The sequence below is a fragment of the Armigeres subalbatus genome, chromosome 2 (genome assembly GCF_024139115.2).
Source record: "Armigeres subalbatus isolate Guangzhou_Male chromosome 2, GZ_Asu_2, whole genome shotgun sequence".
Taxonomy (NCBI): Eukaryota; Metazoa; Arthropoda; class Insecta; order Diptera; family Culicidae; genus Armigeres; species Armigeres subalbatus.
The window spans coordinates 416,998,694-417,017,164 of NC_085140.1; the positions used below are offsets into that span (position 1 = coordinate 416,998,694).

Consider the following 18,471-nt stretch of genomic DNA (forward strand, 5'->3'; position numbering starts at 1 on the left):
TCTATATAAGAGACCAGGTCAACAGCGACTAAATTCCATATCTCTACTGAACTTCTAACGACATGGCGAATATGGATGAAGTGGTTAATCAATTTATTTCCAGAAATAGCCAGAGAATAAAAAGTTTTACATGTAAGCGGGATATATAAAAAATAAAAATAAAATCTATTAAATAGATGTTCTAGATATTGTAATGTTTTTATTTCCCGAATTGAATAATTTCATATGTCCTCCTGAGTTTTCAGAACAAAGAAAGTGTATTTACATCTTTCGGAGCGACATTCAAGGCAGAAACAGTAGTTAACAATATTATAATTGGACAAATTTAGGTTTAGGTCCTAAATTTCATTTCCGGAGACGAGCCTGCCTAGGGCTGAAAGTCTCCTTAATAAAGACAAAAAAATAATAGATTTCATTTCATAGATCCTATGTTCACCCCATGCAAAACCAAGGCAATGAAAAAGAGTTTGATTTGTTTCTTATTTTTGGTGTTTTTTTTAAGCAATGCGCACGCATGTTAGCAAAAAGAAGCGACGAAATGGGTGCTGTATTTCTTTGTTTCGCGATGAGAGAGATTCTTTGATGCAGTGAGATGAAAAAAAAACAAGCTAACTAAATGATCTTTCTGCTATTTCAAATCGAACTGAGTTTGATTTGCTCTAGCTTGTAAAACTCAATCTCATTCAATTGACTGTCATATGTTTATTTGTTGGTATTCCAAATTTCCTATCTACAAATTGCTGAATTTTTGATATTTTTTGCTGTGCATCCATGTCCAAAATTAAGCTCGACTTTACTATATGCTTCAAAGATTTTTACATCATCGAAAAACATAATAATACATTACATTTTTGCCAATATAAATCCTAAATCATCATTCAAAGGCGTGAAAATGATTTGGCCGCGTGATGCAGTGTGAATTTCACCACACAAGTATACGGTGCGGTAGTACCACATCACAATGCCACATTTAACTTTATAAATCTGCAATTTTCTCTTGTTACATGTCACTTTACGCCTACATATACTTAGTCAATGCCATCTTTGTAAAAATCTTATGCGGTCAAGCGCCATTAAACCAATTCAAATTCAATGATCATCGTCGTCTTCAAAGCCAATCAAAATTCATCCGACATCGTCGGCAACTCGTTGATGTAGTTTTCACGCTAACCGTTTGACATTGCTGAGACCAGCTTATCGATAGTTTCGATTGTAGGCCTAATGCGTGATTAAACCGAAGCTGGGCGTAGGTAGGATACGCCGTCGCCATTGAGCGACCTAATGCCGTCAAAATACGGTACCTACTGGGAGACAGATCAACTTTCGGTGTCTGCTCGACTGTACCTCTAATAAAGAGTTAGCACACTGATACAACTTTCGTAGGCTTTAATTGGCATCCCGGGTTCCAATAGAGACTGAGGCAGACTTTTCGAATCGTTACAACAAGTGTCCCACTCTTGCCTTCCGACTCAAGTGGATCCAATTTGCTTCCGACCTTCTTACGCCTAGCCGGCCAGTGTTGTGTGTTTGTTAAGAAATTTGTTACATATATCAGTCGACCTCCCCGCCATTCATCGCAATCCTTGTGTGGGTCGCCGAGGTATGGGTTTTGGATCCATGAAAAAGGCAAAACTGAAACTACACTCACGTACCCAATGCTTTATGCGGTTTTATTCGTGCCAACTCCTATACACAAATCTGGAATGTGCAACGAAAGCTGTAGCAAAGCAACTCTAGCCTACTAGAGACCAAAGTGGCTTATTCGCAGCATCAAAGCGCGCTTGTTTTGTCGCACAATCCCCATCGTACTGGTGGAGAAATACTCAAGTGCTGCCAACAGTCGTGAGATGTTTGTTTATTTTCTGAGAGCTATAGCTTTAGCAATTTTGTACCATATGGTGCTTTATAGCCACCGATGACGGCCGTCCGCCCGCTTCGTAGCATGTAAAGCACTATCCATGCGACATGGAAAACGCCCTGCAGTATATATCCAAAAGAAGGCTCCATAGTTGCCCTTTTTAGTGGTACCTAAATGTTGCGTTCACTCCCAGAATGGGCTGGTCCGTTGCTACTGAACCAAGATACCCAAGTGGACGGAAAGAGTTTGTCACACGATTCGTTGTCCAATGTGGTTCCACTACTTTCTTATCCGACCTTTATTAGAAATGTTATTTCTCAAAAAAATACATTTTAACATTCGACGTTTTGACTTTCATTTGAATCGCATCTTGACACAGTACCACAATCAACATGGAAAAATTAACTAAATTATAAAAAAATGAGCGTATTACGACTTTAACTGTAAAGTAGTTTTCAGTGTTCACTACCCTCGGTTTTCAATTTTCATCTATAGAAGCATACGTTCATTACACTGAAGCCAACCAAATGCGTTCCGCACGTACCGTCAAACTGACCTTTGAACGCCAGTTTTCCACACCAGTTCCATCCATTATTGAAAGCACTTTATGACTATTAGTGATCATGTATTTCTGCCGATGCAATGATTCGGTCGCATAATAAACCCAACTAGTTGTGAAATCGTGCGTTCAAAAAATACCAAACATGGGACCACCGCAACCAGTCATTGACCACCCTTTAGATCAGACCGAAACGACGACGACGACGACGGCGGTCTGGAACGTTGCCGGAGCTTTCGTTTATTTAAATTTTGCATTTACCCGATTTGGACTTCCGGTCGTGTGTGTGTGTGTGCGCGCGGGTTCGTCTTTTTATAGACGTACCGAGAAAACGGCGTACGTTCACCTATTCCGCGCTTGACTACTTGCCTGCCGGAACAAAATGCATAGCTACATATGCGATGCCACGCGGTAAAGCACACTTATTGATGGGTGGTGGGTGGATGAAGGAATTTGTTGAAATTGGCGCGTGGAAGGTTATTCCAAGCATCACCAGCTTTGATACCTTCGGGCACCAATGCTTGATGGTGGTTTTCGCTCGTGTTATATGTACTTATATTGCGGATTGGAGAATCTGTTGGAAAACGGTGACCTGTAAATAAAATTGAATTTATGCCATGAACTTGCACATGATTGGTTTTTCGATTTCAATTTCAATTTGTTTCAAAGTGATACATTCGTATCGAAAAATACCAATATATTTGCTTGACTATCCGCTTAACCTTCCGGGACTCGCACCATAGTAAAAAGTACATCACCTTCAAAATAAAGCTCGCTTATCGTTCACAAGAGCAGCGGCACTGCATGAGTGACCCAGGACTATGCGAGTCCTAGAAGGTTAAAAACAGTTCAGAGAACTTTTTTCGACTGGCAACCACTTGCTTTTAATCGATCGAAAGATCAACAGATTCCCAAATAGGCATTATCGCTATTCATTTATGAACACATGCTATTACAATTACAAACTTTAAATGACGATGTGGAGGGTTCATTTTTTTCAGCAAATATTTCCATTAATTTTGCCATTTTTTTGTATTTTTGCGACTCTAACAATAAATTCTGCTTCAGAGTCTCGTACTTGATTAGAATTACGTAAGAGTAAAATAACTTATACTTTGTTTAAAATAAGTTTATTTAGCTAGAGATGCCGTGCCTTATACTCGCTATGATATACGATCTTGTATTTGCTGCATACCCGGATGATAGTATCCTATCTCCGCGGTGGGCGATCTTATTCATCTCAAGGTCACCCGTCGTGCCATGTTTCTACAACAAACAAATGTGTCGTCGAACTACCTCAGCCCGATCACACGAGGCAGCTGATTTGATAATTAATACGTCCAAGAATACGTCTTTTGTTACATTCCACTTCCGGCTCTAACAGGTTGGTTATGAGTAAACACACATTCCTGTGGATTCTATTCCGCCTTCACATAGAATGACGGAAAGGTGTCAACCAATTAGCAATCAAAATCTACTCAACCTGTCACCCGGTGTGATGACTTCATTCCACCTTGCACTAGTGCAAGGCAGCAAAATAATCTTCCCATAGAAAATGAAAAAAGGACAATAGGATGGAATGGGTTAGCAATTTGTTGGAATTGCAATGAGAGAAACAAAACTTTCCATTTTTCAATTTTTACATTAATTTTTTATGCAAAATTTGATTTTTTTTTTCAAAATTATTAATACATACATATAAATCTATTCGGAAACGTACATCAATTAACAAGGATTTTTTTAAAACTATTTTTCAATATACTTATTTTTAATATTTTTGTATTTGCTATGGACAGTGTACAATTTTCCATGAAGTCTAGCCCTAACGCAATACAATATTACCAACCAAAGCAGTAAGAAGTTCTGCATATCGCTTATATTGTTTTGGGTTTCTTTTTCCATATGACTAAATTAAGTAAATTTGCAGACTGTATGTTTTCTGAGGCTGTGGTTTGTTTGTTTCTTTTTATATTTTTTATATATTTTTACGTAGCTAAATAAAGTTTGGTCCAGAGATGTAATTCCTGTGTAAAACACTAGAGTGATTCAACTTTTGAATTTTTTTGCTCCCCTTATGCTCAAACGAGTCTTGTAAAAGTCAGATCGCTTCGCAACAACAACTATATTCTAAGAAGTCTTGTAGTTAAATTTAAATAGTTTATGGGTCGCTTCAGGGAACATTGCTCTGTCAAATTACAACCAAATTGACTCAAAAATTATAAGGATTTTTGAAACAGCAAATGTCATCGTTTAAGCACAGGAGAGCGAAAAAGTCAGAAATTGAATCACTCTAATGAACATACTAACGAAGCTAATCGAAACGTTAGTTTGAGTTATTCAATTGGTTTTACAACTTCTGTTCAAAAACACGGGATCTGAACGTTTTAATACAAAAACACGTTTTAATCACAAACGCCATAGAATATCTAAATAAGTATGATGTCTATCGCAAGATACAAAAGAATTGGTGATGCAGTATGCAGCATGATGCAATTTCCCGGACTTAGAACCATGGATCAGGTGCTCTTCCTCGCTACCCATTTCAGATGGATTCAATTTCTAAGACAATATGTTTTTTCGTTACGAACCAAATCCTTATTGACAAAAATATGATGAATGTAGCCCACACAACAATCATCACAATTGCTCATGTATCATTGCTTTGCAACATGAGCCTCTTTCTTTGACCGGCTTAACTCGGATATATCAATCATATTTTTGTCAGCGTTGACAGTGTTTCGGTGAATCAATCGATACAAGTAGGTAGATGTTTCTCCATAAACGAGCAATTTACATAAGTAAATCAATATTAGCAATACGTAAACCATTCAAAAATGTTCCAAAAAATAATTAATTTTTTGCATGAAGAATTTAAAACCATCCACAAAAATTTAATAAAAGCCCCAGAATAATCAACCTAGCGGTGATGGTGCGTGGGTGTATTTTAAAATGTTACAAAAAATTCACATAAGACAGGTTTTGCACTTCAAGGAGATATATTCAGTAATTTCCATCAATTCACAGTTACCTATTTGCATTCATTTGAATGCATTGCAGTGATGCTTTTTGCCGATTTCGTGCGCTTTTTTAATAGCATCGTTTCTGTTGATTTTTTCACTGTAGTTTGTTTGGAGAAGACGTTAGATATGAAAAGCACCTTCGTTTGAGAAAATCTTTGGAATGATTAATCCACCTAAAAGCGAGATGAAAATTTTACTTATCCATCGAAACCAGGTATGAGCCTAGTGGCTTCAGGAAAGTTGTAGCGGGAGGTATTCCAAGACACCTTGCCAACCCGAGCAGAAAAAAATAACTTATGAATAACTTGACGAGGTATTAATTTTAAATACCACAATACCCCGATAAGTTATTCATAAGGTTGGAATAAGAGTTAAAATAACAAAAAATAATAACTAAAATTTATATGAATAACACCTGAGCAATAACAACTGGTATTATTTTGATAATGAATGAATAACTCAAAGTATAAAATTGTACAGAGGACTGAGTTAGTTATTGAAATGGTATTCAAGAACAAACAAATAACACCACATGATATTGGAATTCAATGAAAAAGGATAACTAAGCTTGTTATTGAATTGTTATTGAATAACAAGTTAATACTAAGATTTGTTCTTCTTGTAAATTTTTATTATTTCTATTATATTAATTACACTTAAGCTGGAATTACAATTTCAAAATACGACACTATGAATGCTTCAAAAACCTACTGCATCATTCTTTGATTTTTTAAAACAGTTGATTATTGAGATTAAATTAAAATTAAATTAAAATTAAATTAAAATTAAATTAAAATTAAATTAAAATTAAATTAAAATTAAATTAAAATTAAATTAAAATTAAATTAAAATTAAATTAAAATTAAATTAAAATTAAATTAAAATTAAATTAAAATTAAATTAAAATTAAATTAAAATTAAATTAAAATTAAATTAAAATTAAATTAAAATTAAATTAAAATTAAATTAAAATTAAATTAAAATTAAATTAAAATTAAATTAAAATTAAATTAAAATTAAATTAAAATTAAATTAAAATTAAATTAAAATTAAATTAAAATTAAATTAAAATTAAATTAAAATTAAATTAAAATTAAATTAAAATTAAATTAAAATTAAATTAAAATTAAATTAAAATTAAATTAAAATTAAATTAAAATTAAATTAAAATTAAATTAAAATTAAATTAAAATTAAATTAAAATTAAATTAAAATTAAATTAAAATTAAATTAAAATTAAATTAAAATTAAATTAAAATTAAATTAAAATTAAATTAAAATTAAATTAAAATTAAATTAAAATTAAACTAAAATTAAATTAAAATTAAATTAAAATTAAATTAAAATTAAATTAAAATTAAATTAAAATTAAATTAAAATTAAATTAAAATTAAATTAAAATTAAATTAAAATTAAATTAAAATTAAATTAAAATTAAATTAAAATTAAATTAAAATTAAATTAAAATTAAATTAAAATTAAATTAAAATCAAATTAAAATTAAATTAAAATTAAATTAAAATTAAATTTTGTTTGATGGGTGGGTCGACACTGTAGTCTTGTAAATCAGGATTCCGATTTTAAAATTTATTTTAGGTGGGTTTCTACGATGGTCATTCAATGTGCGGAGTGTTGTTTTCTGAAAATAATAAACATAATAAATCATAATAGAATTAAACTTTATTTCCACAACAGTAATACATACCTTATGCAAGACCTTCCCGGCATGATGTATGTAATCGAAATGGTTAGATTGTCCATCGGTTACCCTAGGGTTGATGAATTATGAGCTCCCGTGTGTGGTTTAGTTCACTAAAAAAATATAATAGAAATGTAGTGAATCTAATTAATTGGAGTATTCGACCATTTTGGCAGTACCCCTATTCCCATCCGCAACGTTTATTACTCGGGCGCATTTGAACCGAATTACTCGATACACGGTTAGCATCTGTAGATTCCTATGATATACAAAAAGTTTGAAACGCAGACGAGTTATCGAGTTGCGGACGGTAATAGGAGGTGCTACCCAAGTGGTCTTTTTCACAATAGCTACGTAAACTAATTTTGGATAATTATATGAATTCATACGAGATCATCGTGCCAGAATGTAAATGCAAAATTGATAAAAATGATTCGAAAAATTAGCAAGAACCTACAAACCCCGGGGCCTTAAACCTATAGGTGGACAACTGGGTTTGTAGACATAAATCCTTTAAAATGTGCTGGGTCAAACCAACAAAAGGAAATCGTAAATCTTACCAACAAGCAGGAGCATACTATTTATGAGTTTAGATTGAACGGAGGGAAACCTGGCAACGTTGTAGGCCGGGGTTCCCACTCCTGAAAATCAAATGGAAAATCAAAAATGGATCACAAAATCACAGGATCTAGCTGATTTCATTCTGTCAAGGAACAAGTCAACCTTAAAAGGAACCTTAAAATCAAAATAACCAACCGGAAACGGAAATTTTGGAAATTAAACTAAGCTACCACCGAAACCTCATCATCCTCTGCCAACTTATTGTTATTGTTATTTATTAATCATACGTTAGCCTGTCAGTTATTAAAACTAATTAAAACCAATTAAAGCAAAAACTCACGTTTTACAAAAATATGACCTGGCCAAACATCCAGTCCAAGTCCAGTAGTTACCACGTTACAATTTGCTTTTGAAAGGCAGGCAAGTGGACCTAAGCTGTAGCTGAATTCACCTAAAAAGATACAAGCACTAATGGGATTAAACCAGGCTATTGACATCCTATTGTTTAGCCTATCGCCAGATCGTAGCCAGGATGTCCCGGGCTATAATATGTTTTCATACTGCATTTCAATGATGACAGCGGGCTATGTCTATTGATGATGATGGCACCGCGCTTGTCACCGGCTCGGATTAAACAATAAACCTACCTTCCGGCCCTGCCAGCTGCCAACGCCCAATGCCCAAACCGGCTTTCGCCGATGAAGGGGCCCAGTTGTACCGGCGTGGCTACACCCGAAGGCGACCAGCGGGATTTTTCGTCGTCTGACGACGCGCCGACCGGGGGAGCTTGGGCGTTGTCGATTACCGACTAGGTCCAGCCTCTCCCTACAAGGAGGGACAGGACCGGATCAATTGCCGCAATCAGGCTTCCAGTACACAAGCCCTCGAACCGAATTCTGCCAACACACAGGAAAAGTTCCGTCCGACACTCTCCAAATCACCCCACGCGCTGCAGACACGGACCGTGCCTCTTCGTGACGAATCTCCTGCCCCTTCTTCGGGTCCAACATCGCATCCACATTCCATCACATCACTGGTCACAACACAACATATTATCCCGGACTGTTTTCACCGAAAAACAACGAAATCTCGAGCGAAATTTGTTTTTTTATCGAGGTGGCACTTTGCTTCCGACTACGAATAATGTAAACAAACATGTACACGCTCGTCTGGCTTAACCCAAACATGAGTTAATAACTTCCAAATCGAAAAACTGATGGCTTAAGACAAAATTGACATTAATTCGACAGAATAGCCACTTATTCAATATTCAATCTTGTTAGAATAGTAATGGATGCAAATTTGGTTTGAAATTCAACCGCTTGGCGGCGCTAGTGTATAAGGAATCACCTGTAAAATTGTATATCTCGAAATCTGTTAGTTTTAGAAATTTACCGCCTTCTACAAAGTTGTTCGAGTGATTCAAACCATTGTGACGGAGACAAGTTTAGTTTGAAATTCGACCGCTTGGTGGCGCTAGTGTATAAGGAATCACCTAAAAATTGTACATCTCAAAATCTGTTAGATTTAGAAAGTTATCGCCTTCTACAAAGTTGTTCGAATGATTAAGACCATTGTGACGGAGGCAAGTTAAGTTTGAAATTCAACCGCTTGGTGGCGCTAGTGTATAAGGAATCACCTGTAAAATTGTATATCTCGAAACCTGTTAGATTTACAAAGTTACCGCCTTCTACAAAGTTGTTCGAGTGATTCAAACCATTGTGACGGAGACAAGTTTAGTTTGAAATTCAACCGCTTGGTGGCGCTAGAGTACAGTGATTCACCTGTAAGATTGTATATCTCGAAATCTTCTAGATTTAGAAAGCTTGGTGGCGCTTAGTGTATAAGGAATCACCTATAAAATTGCATATCTCGAAATCAGTTAGATTTAGATAGTTACCGTCTTCTACAAAGTTGTTCGGGTGGTCAAAACCATTGTGACGGAGACAAGTTTTGTTTGAAATTCAACCGCTTGGTGGCGCTAGTGTACAGTAGCCGTTCGATAACTGCAAAATGTTTACTTTTCAGTTAACGAATGCCGTTCGATAACTGCAACGCATTCTAGACGTCAAACGTTTGTCAATCGACGTCAGATGCAATAAAAGTGCATCTAAATGTGCAGCGCAATGCAGCTGTCATTGAGTTTGACATCAGTTTGAAGTTTAGCGGTCCGATAATTGCAAAACTGTTGCAACTATCGAATTGCAGTTAAAAAGCATTGCAGTTATCGAACGTCTACTGTATAAGGAATCACCTATAAAATTGCATATCTCGAAATCAGTTAGATTTAGATAGTTACCGTCTTCTACAAAGTTGTTCGGGTGGTCAAAACCATTTTGACGGAGACAGTTTGAAAATAGAAAATAATATAAATTTTTGCTTGTCATAAGACGAGTTTGTACCTTCCCATTTAATTCCACCACTTGATTGTACCTTGACAGATACTTATTTCGACCTTACTGTTGAGGTCGAAATACGTATCTGCCAAGGTACAATCAAGTGGTGGAATTAAATGGGAAGGTACAAACTCGTTTTATGACAAGTGAAGACATTCCACTAAAAAGCTCAAAATAATTTTCTTAATAAATTTTTGATTTGAGATTCTTGATAGCAAAAAATGAAACATCGTGGCAGTTCACAAAAATTATTAAAAACGCTATATAATTTTGAATTATATACATGGTATAGCCCTGTACGCTGCTAATACGGAAAGAGTTAACGGAAAAAATTATGAAATTACCAGAAAATTTGACAGCTGATTCAGTATGGGAGAAATGACATTTTTACCTTGCGGAATAATAGTACGGAATATTTTTCCATATTTCTCCATTTATTTACATAGCAGGCGTTATTCGCGTTATGAAATTTTCCCTACTTGTCGACTCCGTACTGCTCACGGAATTTTAGTGGTGGAATCATTACTTGACGATTCCTTATCCTATCTATTTGCACAGTCCGTGTCAAAAGCGTACTAGTCTTATACCGTGGAATCAAACAAGCAATTCTGGACAAGGTTTGCTACATACAATTAGTGGCTGTTAAAACAAAGAGAGAAGGCAAAAGAGTTGTTCTGAGAGCAGAGAGAGGATTTTGGGGAATGGTATGATTCACATAATGTAATGACATACTTTAACAAACACTGTGATGGCATGATTATTGGATTTTTCGTAAAAAATATTTATGAACAACAAAAACAGCTATTTGTGTGGTATGCATGGTGTTAGGAAGTTTGACATTAGAATAACATCCTAAAACAATTTCTGTTATGATAACACATTTTAGTCTTCATATGTACTTGATACTTTCTTACCCAATAGCTAGACAATAACTTATAACGTTATTAGAGCAGAGTTTGTTATTGTTATGTTATTATTTTGTTCTTCGCCTCTGCTCGGGAAAGACACCTCATACCTATGGCTTATGTAGTACGAGATATGTGACGTTTTCTGTGGAAGGTCCCTAAAATCAGTTTTTTGAGCATAACATCGGAAAAAAACAACACTGCATTGCAGCAGTTTTGGAAAAAAAAATCCAAGGGCGTTTTTGACAAATGGAGAAAAAAAAAACAAATGTTTTTTTTAATAACTCTGATATACAATGGCCGATTGGGCCAATTTTCAATAGCAAAAAATTAGGAAGGATCCCGCGTCGAATGCAATCTGTTGCAAGCAAGCAACAACAAATCAGAGTAAGTACAAAAAAGTGACTCTCACTTTTTTTTGTACACACACATACATACATGCAGACATCACCTCAATTCGTCGAGTTGAGTCGATTGGTATATAACACTATGGGTCTCCGAGCATTCTATCAAAAGTTCGGTTTTGGAGTGATCATATAGCCTTTTTTGGAGTGATCATATAGCCATATAGCCTTGGAGTGATCATATAGCTGTACCAGTAATATTTCCAAAAATGTCGACCCGTTAGGGCAAATGGCTCTCTCTGCCAAACAACCAAATGACCGGTTTCGGCCAAATGACCGGTTGTTCATTTCAGCCGAATTAGGGCTTCCATTCCCGGAAACGATTTCCCGGGAAATCATATTTCCCGGGTTTCCCGATTCCCGGGATTTATGTATCAATTTCCCGAATTTCCCGGCAGGTTTGTCCTATTATTGTAAAAGGTTTTTTAAGACCTTCAATCCTTTTTGATTCAATTCCTGAACAGACACAGACTCGTTTGTATTTTGAGATATTTCTGAAATATTTCATTTGAATATTTTAGTATATTGGTAGGCTAACAGATCTTGATGGAAAAACAGATTTTATGTCTTTAGTATGCGATCATTACAACTGTCTTACAACAAATACTCGCAAAACTTTTGCAATTTGATGCGTTTTAGGTACTGTTCGGCATTTCAAGCAAAGTTTTACTGAAAAAAAAGTAATAGTCAGGATCATTAAAGTACGACAATCAAGCACTCACATGACAGCTCTTTTTTATTTCGAATGGAAGAATTCTCATTTCAAATTTCATCTGCTTTGAATACAAACCGTGTTTAAGTGGACGTACATGAATAAAAATGGTTTATCCTTCAAAGTTGACCAGAAGAATCTATGCACTAAAAAAAGTCGTCGAGTATAAGAATAGTTCATGTTAGGAATATTTTGGCGATAATAGAAGAGAATCTCTCGAAGCCGTCGTTGTCCAAGAACATAAAAAAAATGCGGATACAACCTGAAAAAGTTTTTTAAAAAATATGGAGAAGTAGCACATAGTGGAGCTCATCAGGACACTGCAGATCTTACTTTTAATCCAGAGCAGATGCTGATACTTATGACATGGCGAACGTTTTGTAGAAGGAGTAAACGCTTTCGAACTGAACAAAATCTTTCTCAGGCTTTCAACAACTCTTTCATCATTTGAGGACAAAATAGCAAGCCTCCCTGATGTCGAATGTATATTTTACGACAAAATTTAAACTACGATTTTATAAAAGATAGGACACTACGATTTTGAATTAGTTTGAAAAGTTTTTTTTTTATTTCCCGGGATCCCGGGAAATCCCGGGAAATTATTATTTCATTTCCCGTTTCCCGGGAAGTTGATTCCCGGGAAAAATGGAAGCGCTAAGCCGAATGATATATTCGGTCAAACAACTTTCGGTATTGTGGCTTTTGGCCAAACGGCTCTTACGGATGGAAGTCATTCGGTCATTTGTTCGAATGCCACTTGGACGAATAACACCTAAGTCCTTGACCGAAATGACCGAAACGATTTTAGGGTCGAAAACGGCTTGGCCGAAAATGTCATTTGACTGAAAGTGACGTACGGCGTATGTCCTGGTCAAACTGGCAATTTGGATAGACAAACGATTGAAAGAAAATGTTGTTTGGCCGTACAGTTCAACTAGTTCAACGGCCGAAAGGGTCATTTACTGCCGAAAATGTCAACTCGTCAAATGACCCTTTCTGCCAAACGACCCTTTTAATCAAACTGCATTTTCTGCCAAATGACCTACTTAACCGATCTTTTTTCCGAAAAATCGGCCTTTTCGGCCAGACAGCTTTTTCGACCAAACGTCCTGTTCGGCCAGACTAAATTTTCTTCCATTTGTTTATTATATTATATTATATTATATTATATTATATTATATTATATTATAAATGACTTTCGACCAAATGAGATATTCGGCCTTGAGTTTTTGGTAAAATGACTTTCGGCCAAACGGCTTTTCTCCGTTAAAACATTTGATTTTAACAAGAAATTCTGCGGATTCCAATGGCCTTGGGAATTTCCACGGAAAACTTTTCGGAATTCTCGTAAGAGATTCGTTAGATTCTTTCATCCACAAGAAATTGTTCGCTATTCGCACGATGGTTTTTAAAATCTTCATAAGATCCTGAGGTGAACCGGTCTACGGCCGAAAACCTCATTAAAAAAGACAATAAAAAAATCTTCATAAGAAATTCTTCAAAATTTCCTTGGGGAATTTTCCGGAATGTGCACTTAAATTCACGGGAAATTCTTCCAAATGTTCACGTATATTTACTTTGGATTTCAACGGGATTATTTTTGGAGTTTCAAAGGATGTTCTTGCTATGTTACCTACGATGATGTTTCCTATATCAATTAAATACGCGCATGAATAACCTGGAAGTTTGCTTATGGGTCCATTACGAAAATCCGGATGAATCTTCCCTCCAATCACAGAACAGGCCGCGAACAACGACATTACCATTAGGCCGAGATTCACCGAGACTGCAGCGCCGGTGTGCGAAACCGGCGATGACGACCGTATGGACCTGCTGGGAGCTCTTTGGTTCATGTTAATGGCAGCATGGATGGACGGAAATATACTGGAATACGCGGTGAGCTTGTTTCATGCTTCCTATTTCAATTTTTCTTGCACAAATTCCAACGGAATTTCATCATTTCTGCATTTTATGATGTTTTTTGCAATCAGTGTATTGCGTTAACACATCTATGTTCGAATGATAGATGTTCAGCCGTACGAATTCTGCTATAGGAGAATGATCCTGTCTTTCGAATGGTAAGTAATTTATGATGAATCATAAATGCATTTCCAAATATTGATTGATTTCATTACTAAATACGCGCCAGGATCAAATAATTGATTTTTAATCCAGGAAGTATGAATGCACTTCAGATATCCATCTGATATGTGAGTGTAATCACGCGGGGCTCATTGTATACGACTATAGCTTCGGAATGCTTGCGTTCTTGAAATGGGCTTGTCACAATAGAGCTATCACCTTCTAGCTCCCGGATCTAAGATTCTTGCAATTATATTAAATTAAAATAGTTGCACGAATGTTTAATCCATAATGCCACTGCCAGACAGTGGGAGTTAGATTGTAATAACACACATTATTTTTGGAGTTTCAAAGGAAATTCTTGGCGCGGCAACGCACATCTCTACTTTGATCTTTAATATCTCAGTCGTTTCATTATGGATTTCCAATTTGTTCCTAACCATTCGACCAAAGCAGAGCTGATGCTTTCATGAATTCTTCTAAATGTTCATTTTCAATTATTATTAATCGATATGTAATTGTTAAAAAAAATAGAAATTGGTAATTCAATCGATTGGCTCACATTCCAACTGGAACTTGACCGACTTTTCAACTTTTCTATTTGCATTTCTTCAGTTTTTATATGAAAGCTTTTCTATGCATGATTAGGAGATGGTAGTCGGTTGTCGCACTCTTTAGTTTTTGGTTCATATCTTTCGTCCAATTGTATACCGATCGAAACCTAGAAGCATAGGCCAATAGCTTGCGTAGAGATTCTGTTTATTCTATCTATTAGACAATTTTCAGTATAAATTTCGTAGTGTGGGGATGGGTGTAGAAGATTTTTTTTGGCCGACCAACTTAAACCAAACCCCATCCACTAGTCTGTATCTCCCCGGCCCGCAATTAAGCAATACTTAAGGTAGGGGGGACTATGGAGAACGCTCACACCTATGTTAACAAACAAAACAGCAGAGATACACAAAATCGACCTCTCTCACACTTTGTCTTGAAATGTGTACAGATTTTACAAGTAAAGAGAAGTGTATTGATTCACACTCGAGAGCGTTTACACGCGCGTGTGATTAAAGCCGAGAGAAACATGATCGATAAAGAGCTGTTGTGTATCAAAAAGGTCTATGTTTAGGCGCTCACAACAACTTATTTACATGGAAGATTTGGAACACAGCCTAAATGTATGCATTTTGGTAAGCAGTAAATTGTCATTTTCCTGTACTCTTTACACTTGTGGGCTTGTGTGATGAAGAGTGGATATGACGCACGCTGCCCGGATACGAGTCAGCCTAGGGCTGAAAGTCTCCTTAAAAATACAAAAAAACGCACGCTCTTTCATACAAAGAGAAAGTGTATTTCTGATACGAGAAAGAGAAGTTTTTACACCTTCTCTTGAATACTCCTCCGAGCGAACCAACCCTGCGGAGACCCCACACTCTCTACCACGCCTATGCATTCCGGAAACTCCGTAGATTCTGCGAACCCGCACCAACGCAAGAACTTTTTTAAACAGCCGTGTTCAGACAGCACCTGTACACTACCCCCACGGTTATGGAACGCTTAACGACTTTCTCAACATTCAATTATTTCTAACACGCCACAAAATCAACCAATTTTAGATATTAATACATGAAAACCATCGTTAGGATCTAAGCTTTCCATCCGCTATTTCCAAAATAGGTTTGGTTACAACAAAATTACTCAACTTCAAATCGATTGCAAATAACCATATTATGGAACACTTCGTGTCCAATATGGCGGCGAATGTAAACAATGCCGTTTTAATGCAAATATTAGCTACAAATTCGTTCATACCGCCAATGTTATTGCTGCAATATAACACTAACCTACAATTATTGCTTACCATCGTGGATGTCGACACAAAAAATGATTAAGAAGCAATTTATATAGTAAATACTAAAGTGTTTCATAACTGTGGGAAAATTTTGCCGTGGTCACAATTATGGAACACTGATCAATTCAATTGTTTTCGAATAAATCATATTTAAAGCATTTTAAGCATGTGAAACAGTCAAAACTATGATGGATTGCTAGGTAAATATCTAATATTGCAGATAGAAAGTCATTTTCCATTGGAAATAGTGAATTTGATTGTGAAATTATTACTTTTTGACAAAAGTGTTCCATAATTGTGGGTGTTGTGAGTGTATTAGGTGAAAGTTGATCTGTCCATGCTTTCTATTGCACCAATACGATATATCCGGAATCAGTCTGTGGGTCCAACGACCTTTGACTGCGATATCCCATGCTCTTTGCCAAGTGAGCAGCGAAGCTGATCTCTTGACTCGTCACCCTTGCACCGAGCCCCTGTCATCGAAGCACTACACATCTTTCCCCAGGAGTCTGTCTACCGGCATCATCCCAGCAATGACGCACACCGCCTCATACGAGCTTGCAATCCGCCGATACGTCAGTATAAACTGGTGTACCCTGAATATTTTTTTAACACCACAGCTGGCCTCTAGTGCTTTGGATCATGCTGGTACACCGTATCAGATAAAAGACATTTCCGGTTCTATACCAATCGCCCGAAAACCATTCGCCCGAAACCCATTCGCCCGAATGCCATTCACCCGTAAGCCATTCGCCCGAATGTACCATTCTCCCGAATGAGCCATTCGCCCGAATGAGCCAAACGCCCGAATGAGCCAATCGCCCGAATAAGCCAGTATGAACTGATTTAACTCTTAGTTTAAAACTATCAGAAAGAACAGCATGTGAAATTAAGAAGGGAAATATTGATTGAAAGCTATTAGCTTATGTAATTTGATTTTTTTTTAAAGGTTCAATCGTTGATCAGCAAATCTGCCGAACGCCACATATTACATCGTCGGCGACGTCGTGATATGCCACCAGAGTCACTGGAATGTAATGATTTCGATCATATCGACGAACGCTATAAAGTAAATCTGGATGGAGAGCTCTTCTTGCAGTCTGTAGTTGATTGCGATGATGGTAAGATCCTCTTGTTTGTTTCGGCACAACGCATAAAAGTGCTGTCGAAATCGGAAATTTGGATTATGGACAGAACTTTTATTACGGCTCCACAACACTTTTCTCAAATTTTCACGATACATGGAAGTATATGTGAAGAAAATCATAGACGCTTTGTTCCTTTGGTTTATATGTTGCTACCGAAGAAGAATGAGAGAACCTACGAATCAGCTTTCAGTGCGCTGGAAGAAATTGCGGAGAAATACCAATGCGAACTTGAACCGGAGCACATTCTATTGGATTTCGAAATAGCAGAAATAAATGCTGTTAAAAGATTTTTCCCTGGAACCAATCTCCACGGTTGCTTTTTTCACCTAAACCAAAGTTTCTTCAGAAAACTAACACACCTTAAGCTGAAGTCGATTTATTCCAAAGATTTCACTATCCAACTAGCGTATAAGAAAATTGTTGCTTTGGCATTCTTGCCGAGTCAAGCGATTCCAAATGCATTTCAATAATTGCAAAAAACGATCCCAGAGCCTCTCTGTAATTTTTTAAACTATGTGAGTGAGTTTTACGTTAATGGTCGCCAAACAAAAAGCAAAAAAAAACAGTCGAGGTCCTCTAGGTCCTCTATGGTCAGTTCATGGAAGAATGACGCAAAATATTCCACGGACCTCCAACCACATTGAAGGATGGCATAACAAATGGGGTTCGCTGCTAGAACAGGGTAATCCTCCCTTCTACAGTGTTGTAAAGCAATTCCAGCTAGAAGAACGAATAGCTAGCACTGATATTTTACGATCGCTTCAGTCCCAGCCGATAGCAAAGCAGCATTAAAAACATTGAGAAAAACATAAAGTTAGAAGGGCACGTTGCGTCATACAAGCCAGGTGAGTGGTTGAGCTTTTTGACGGGGATCGCGCTTGTGTTAATTAGTTCCTAAGTTTCCTATCACCTAAGACTTATGTTGTAATGATTCTTTTAAATATGATAATATATACTATAAAAATATCAAACAGATTTTTTTTTCATTTCAAGGGCTCTCGGGCGTTTGGCTCATTCGGGCGTTTGGCCCATTCGGGCGAATGATCTATTCGGGCGAATGGCATTCGGGCGTTTGGCTCTTTCGGGCGTTTGGCATTCGGGCGAATGGGTTTCGGGCGAATGGTTTTCGGGCGATTGGTATAGAACCCCCTGAATACTCCGTCATATATCATGTATACATGATATTCCACAGAACCGGTCCGAGGATCGATCCCTGTGGAACATTTTCCAGTTGTATCGAGTAGGCAAATTGGTCTATGCCGAAGGATCCTCCGGAGA

At 36.7% G+C, this 18,471-nt stretch overlaps 1 protein-coding gene and 1 long non-coding RNA gene across 2 annotated transcripts in view; one reads left to right on the forward strand and one right to left on the reverse strand.

Moving 5' to 3' along the window:
* Positions 1 to 18,471, forward strand: part of LOC134213413 (uncharacterized) — a 391,718-nt gene that overhangs the window by 322,554 nt on the left and 50,693 nt on the right. The window lies entirely within an intron of this gene.
* On the reverse strand, positions 6,969 to 9,148 carry LOC134217701 (uncharacterized). The gene is made up of 4 exons (XR_009981134.1): positions 8,639 to 9,148; positions 8,038 to 8,148; positions 7,143 to 7,249; positions 6,969 to 7,076 (listed from the first exon to the last, which is right to left on the reverse strand). It is a non-coding gene; the product is annotated as an uncharacterized LOC134217701 (long non-coding RNA).